At 31.5% G+C, this 6,972-nt stretch overlaps 1 pseudogene; it reads left to right on the top strand.

Moving 5' to 3' along the window:
* The first annotated feature begins 2,696 nt into the window (after window positions 1–2,696).
* Window positions 2,697–6,103, top strand: LOC120170155 (annotated as a pseudogene).
* The last annotated feature ends 869 nt before the right edge of the window (window positions 6,104–6,972 follow it).

Here is a 6,972-nt window from a genome sequence, read left to right as displayed (position 1 = left end):
TTAGTTTTAAAGGGTTATTTGGAGTTAATGGATGTTATAGGGAGATTTATGGATGTAAGACAGTTGGTTTGAATAATGATGAGTTTAAGGTTATGATTGGTGGTAAAAGTAATAGATTTAGGCGAAAATATGGTAAAAAATGAAGTGAAATATGTTAAATTTGGGTAAGGGTATCGGTACTGGAAGAACATTACCGATACTATATGGTTAAATTTGAGGAAAGGTAATGAACATTATTGATACTGATGTAAGTAGTATCGATACTGAAGTGGGGTATCGATACTAAGAAGAAGTTATCGATAATATTATTGAAAAATGGATTCCAGAATGTAAAAATGGTATTGATACTAAAGGGAGTATCAATACCATAGTATAGAAGTATCGATACCATAGAAAGGGTACCGATACTATTCAACCTGGACTTTTAAATTAGGGTGAAATTTTAATAGAATTCAATAAAAATTATACTTTTGAGTATTATTATTTTGTATAAATTGTAGAAAGTATACTAACATTTGTATTGTATGTGTATGAATATGGATGCTTGTGTAGATCGTAATCAAGCTCCTGAATCAAGTAAGAAAAAGGGCAAGGATAAAGTTGTCGAATAGCCGAACATCAGTATGGCAAAATATTGAGGCATACCAGGTGAGTGCATTTATTGTACTTATATGTGATGAGGATGACTTGCGATGAGTCAACCTCGAATATTTGATTTAAAGTATGTTTTACAGTATTTGGATATGTTTTCATAATGTTTATGGAATTGATAAAGAGTAATTATAAAGTATGAATTGCTCTAAACTGAATATATGAACGTTCGTCGTGTAATCTGCTAAGTTGATGGAATAGCCCATTGTATGTGCATTGAGAGTCAAAGGTGTATTTCCACATAAATTGTATATAAGAGATACCGATCGATTTTGTTTAATGCATAATGGTACATTTTCGTATCATTACTGTGTGTAGTTTTGGCACTAGATGTGCAATCATGGTATTCATAATGAGTTTTTGAATTATCATTTTGATATACAATTGTAAATAAAAGTTATCGATCGATTTTGTTTAATGTGTAACAGTGCATTTTTGTATCAGTGTTATGTGTACTTTCGGCACTATGTGTGCATCCATATAATTCAAAATAAGTTTGTGAATTTCCATTTTGGCACTTCGGTGCAATGCATGTACATTTCATTCTCATTTGACATACATTGGGCAAATAAAGGATACATTGGAAAATATTGATTGATATATATGCTGGCCATACTAAATATATTTTATCAGGCTATGTGAATGAAGCTTGGTTCGCCAAGCCAGTTTATGTATTAATATGATTTATACGATTTTAATTTGTATTTTGATAATTTATGACATATTTATATTTAAGTACAATTCATTTTGTATTACTATACCTCACTATGTAAATACTTAGCATGTGTTGATTTCACATGTAGGAAATAGCATAGACTAGCGGGGTAAGGAGTGCATCGGATATCATCAATCAAAGGTTGTCTCGTCAGTAACTGTAGGACAATTATGTCTACTTTTGATAATTAGATGGCATGTATTTGGATTTATGAAAATTCTCTGGAATTGTAATTTGACTTATAATTTTTTTTGGTAATATGTTATAACTTTAAGATTATTTTAACTAGGGAAAGTTGACGAATGTTTTATTATTATTATTATTATATAAAAATGTTTATTTTTAGAAACAAAATTTTACGGTTTACAAATAAGGAAATGTTTTAAAATGTCACGTGACACATATGACTTGTGTACGAAAAACTTATATGAGAAATGAGTGTTACAAAAACGAAAAAATAAATATAATATGAAACAAAATATATATTAACCTAAATATATTACAACAGTAATTTGTTTGAGTTTATATTGAACTACAACACAAGGATTATGTCTTAAGATTGTTGCATATATTGAAAATTAGGTTTGTAGTATGATAATAATAATAAATTGTTGCAATAATAAAGTTAAAAAATTTGTGAAATTAGAATAGAACCTATAATCGGATGGAACTGAATAAATAGAAGAAGAATTTTGTTGAGGCATGTATGAATGCTTTGAGTAACGTTGGATGTCAGTCTCCCATGATACAACAACAAGCGTTCACAATAGTAAACACAATCGTAGTGAAAATCGTATATAATTTGTCTTTATCTATCACCAGAAAATAACTTTGGAAGAATTGAAGATTTGAAAGGAAAGTATTTGAAAGAAAAATGGAAAAGTTGTGTGTTGAAATGTGCCACAACTTAGTTTTTATATAGGGAGAGGAAGTTGTATTGAAAGGTTAAGACCTTTAAATGAAATGACTTAACCATTTGATTAAAAATTATAACCTTTTGATGAAAAGACTAACATGAAAAGACTTGACTTCACTATAAGAAAATATAACTTTAATGACACACGAACGATGATACGCGCTAATTTATGACTTGCAAAACATTTGTGTCATAAAAAATGTCATGTTTCTTAAAATCTGAACAATTTATGACTTACAATAATGTGTGTCATCTATAAAAGTCGTATTTAAATTTCCCCCCATAAATTTCATCACGCATGTTTTCCCGCTTCTAGTCCACATCGATCATCAGTTCACACTAAACCTATGTTTCCCTTTTTCTCAGCGCCCCCTCCCCTCTTCCCCCAAAAAATCTTAATCCCCAAAACCAACAATGGGATTCAACGGTCTGCTTAGATTCGTGAAACCTTTCATTGAACTCGTTAACATCAAGAAATACGCTGGCAAGCGGGTATTTTATTTTCTCCTTTTTTCTTCTCTTTTATTTCCATTTTTTCCTCCCCCAACATATATGCTATTCTGCAAGTTTTGTAGGTGGGTATTGATGCTTATTCATGGTTACATAAAGGAGGTATTTTTGTTTCAGTTGTATTCATTTATATATTTAAATTGTTATGTGAAAATGGAGTCAATAAGGCTGGGCTGGTTAATCAAAAATTGCAGCATATTCATGTAGCTCGGAGATTTGTTTGGATTTAAATAGTGAAAAGAAATCCCGTTACATAGCTTAATTTATGCACAGATTCAGTCTTCTTTGTTACCATAAGATAACCCCAGCTGTGGTTTTTGATGGTGCAAGTATTCTCTGTAAGGCTGCAACTGAAAATGAGAGAAACATGTTTTTCAACTTTTTGTTTACTTTAAATGATTTATTATTATTTTAGATCTTGTATTATATTGACTATATAGCTATTTCAAGTTCTTGGGCATAGTAATAACACGATTTTGACTTAAGGAGGAGAGAAGAGAACCGGGAACTGGCAATCGCCAAACTTAAAAAGGGGATGTTAAAGTTGTAACTGAGTTTTTCCAGGTTTCATTCTAGCTTCCTTCTGCCTTTAATCCAATGTTTGAACTAATGACTAGAACTTTTCCCATAAAACTTTTAATTTGGGTCTCTTGTTTACCAATGCATATGTATTTCTGATGTTTGGTGAAACACCTTTTTCCTGGGATCAATGGTTATGATGATAATTAATTAATCAATGTTTCTGTTTTTTATATTTTTTTCTTCTGGTGTATGGGGATAAAGAAGTGCTATGAATTTATTTCATTTTCTTTGAAGTTAATAGGATGAACCATTGCTTATGTTTTTGGATTGAATTTGTTAACCTTTTAATACTAAATTCTACTTCTGGAAATTTACCGAGAAATGTTAAGATATTCTCAAGATCGCACAGAAGAATGAAGTAAATTCCAGTACTGATTCTAGCCTCTCCAACTATAATTTACTTGTTTAGACTTCTCCTGCAATTGGACCTGAGCATGAACTATATTTTCTATTGGAACTTCAGCAAGTTTGATCCTGTTTTGAACTGTATAATTAGACCATTTTGAATCGTTCACCAATCACTTAAGTTCTTTAAAGTTTTTCATCTTTAGAATCATTTCTGCTAACATCAAAGGGCATATTTTTATGTGTTGTTGCCTGCTTAATTTTTCATTATGTTTTTATCTTTGTTGTTGACTCCGACATCTGCATGGATTTGTTATCTGTTCTTATATAATTGTGGTAACTCTATTCTTTCATTTTCTTCATTGTAGAAAGTAGTGAGAATCACTCTAGCAATGGCACATCAATTAATTCAGGTAAAACATTTCCTATGATTTTTCCTCATCATGGAAATTTAGAATATTTCTAATACCTGTTCCATTTAAATCCTTTCCAAACTTATAATGCTTTTTTTTAGATCCTGAAATCATAGAAATTTGAATTTGTGGTAGCTCCATATGAGACTGATGCACCACTAGCATATTTGGACACCCTTGAGGTTGAAAAAGGAGGAGTTGTGGTAGTGATTACTGAAGGCAGTGATTTAATAGCATATGGTTCCCCAGCTGTAAGAAATTCTCCAGAACTATGATATGGTTTGTTGATGGAGGTCTTCTGCTCTCCTGATGACTTATTTTCTTTGTTGATTACCTGAGTTAGTGGTTTTGTCGTATTTTCATGCATTTTCTGTTAACAACTCACATTTAAAATGGACCATTATGGCAATGGAGAAGAACTAGTTCTGCCAAAAGTTTTTGATTCATTAACTAGTAAACCTTCCTTCAGAAATTTTGATAAAGAATTGTTTACAGATAATCTTGTTTCGACACATCAACAGCTATGCTCTTCAAGTTTACATTTTTTGGGAAGCCTAGGTTGTCTAGAATACAACTTTCACTGGAATCAAATTAAAAACATTTGATGAACTCAAATGAAGAACCATAGAGATCTATCTTCATTTCGTTGGGTTCTTTATGCTTGTGATTGTTACAAACCTGAATCTTTAATTTGAGCTGGTTGAACTTCTCTGTGATGAGCCATCAGTTGTGAAGTTTTCTATAAAATTGTAAAACCAAAAAGATTTGTTTAACCATTTTTGTTGAAATAAACATATGTTCTCATCATTTGGACTCAAATTTACTTACCTTTTGACATTTTACAGGTATGTGTGTCTTTGCTGGATGTGAGTTCCTTCCATCTGTTCCTGGAATTGGGATTGTAAAGGCACATTCCTTTGTTACCAAGTACCAGAACTTAGGCTGTGTAAGTAGTCTTCTAAATTCTTATAACCAGCAGCTTTTGTGCTAACAATGCGGTTCACATTTCATATTCAAAGATATTTCATAGAATTTCAATCATGTTAAATGATGCTGCAACATTTTTCTCATGGTGGAAATGGATCTCGTGTTTGGATGGTCATTTTCCCAAATTGATAATTTGAAGATCTCTCAGCTTTGGTGAAAGGTGCATCATACCTGTTAAGCATGAGGGAAACAAAATTTGGAATGACTAATTGTCTATGGAATTTCACTCCGTGCATCCACTAACCAGTCTTTTAAGTAGAAATCTTTTTTGATGAATGACAATACAATCATAGAATTGTTTCTTGAGGTAATGAGTCGCATACCTTGATGTACTTTTCCGGTTTGCAGAACTCTGTTCCAGTAACAAAAAGAATAAGGGGATTTTATTTTCAAACGATGTCTACTTAAGTACTTAAGCCAGGAAGCATATGCAAGAGAAATTAGAGAACAAGAAAGTAATTGACTACTCAACCTAATGGCCTTTCACGTAGAAAAACAAATAGTGTGCCAGAAATACATGGAAGTGTTTTTCTTTGTCTCTAGAACATTAAACCAGCATGTCATTTACTTGTTGAAATTGTTGATAATAAATTGCACGCTCCCATTAATGGCAGCTATATGAGCTTCAGTTTTGAAAAATCTAGATGATGTATATGATCTTTCTAGTCAGGTCATTAGTATTTACAAGTCCATTTTGTTAATATATATGTACAGGTTTTATTAGTTTTGAAGATTGAGAAGGGCAGTCAAATGCCAGAAGATTACCCCAAATCTTTCAAAGAAGCAGTTGCAGTATTTCAGCATGCAAGAATGTTCGTATGAAGGAAATATAATTTTTCATTGATCCATTTTTTTATTTTATAAACTTTTGCTTTCAACTTATTTTGTAGATATGATGCTGAAATCAAGGAGTTGAAACTTATGAAACCTCTTACAGAACAACTTCTATAATATCTAGATGAAGGGCTTGATTTCCTGGGACCATATCATTTCTTTTCTTTTTTGTTTTCCATTTTTTTACTTTGATTATCAAGTTACAATGAAACTTCAAGTGATGAAACCAAGAGGTGATTACCAGGTATAAGGAAGAAATAGCGGAAATTGATAAAGTGGTACATCCATAAGGTGAAATTATTTTCTTATGGCCAGGTATTGGCTTCTTCATTTTCTTTGATTTCATGCGTGAAATACTTTTATATTGATTAATACCGTTTTTCAATTTATGGGTCCGAATAAAATGGTTTCATTAGACTGGCAACGGAAAGACTTATACTATTTGGGGTCCAACAAATGCCTTGTTTGAAGAAAATTTATCAAGCGATCAGCAGTGCTTAACTCCTCGTGTGTTTCAGCGTTTATTTGATTGTATAAATGAGGTGGAAGTTTTGAATCTATGCTCATCAATGAATTTGTTGATTTTTTTTAATTTTAAGAATGGACCATTTTTAATAATTTGTGTTCTGACCTTCTTTATTCTATAGGAGCAAATTAAGAATGATGATAAACACTCAAGTATCAAATCCGTTGTTCTTTTCTTGAGGTAGAGTTAATTGAATTATTTTGATTCTTAGTTTTGACATAATTGGACTGCTTAGCATTGTACTATTCTTGTTCCTTATCACTTCATTTTCAATTTTCTTTTGCAGATATCATAAGTCGAGAACGGACTTGAAGTGCTGGTCAATAAGAATGTAAGCAAACTTTTCTGATACACATCTGTCATATCATACATACACATTAATCATACAACTATCATATGGACTTGAAGTAGGATGATATTCTAAACAAATTAATGCAAGTACTTGTTGCAAGACTGAAAACTGTGAATTCCTGCCGTGATAATGTATATAATT

This window comes from Hibiscus syriacus, unplaced genomic scaffold, assembly GCF_006381635.1.
Source record: "Hibiscus syriacus cultivar Baekdansim isolate YM2019G1 unplaced genomic scaffold, ASM638163v2 tig00111772_pilon, whole genome shotgun sequence".
Lineage (NCBI taxonomy): Eukaryota > Viridiplantae > Streptophyta > Magnoliopsida > Malvales > Malvaceae > Hibiscus > Hibiscus syriacus.
The sequence above is the reverse complement of the archived record's forward strand: the minus strand, read 5'-3'. Positions and strand labels throughout refer to the sequence as shown.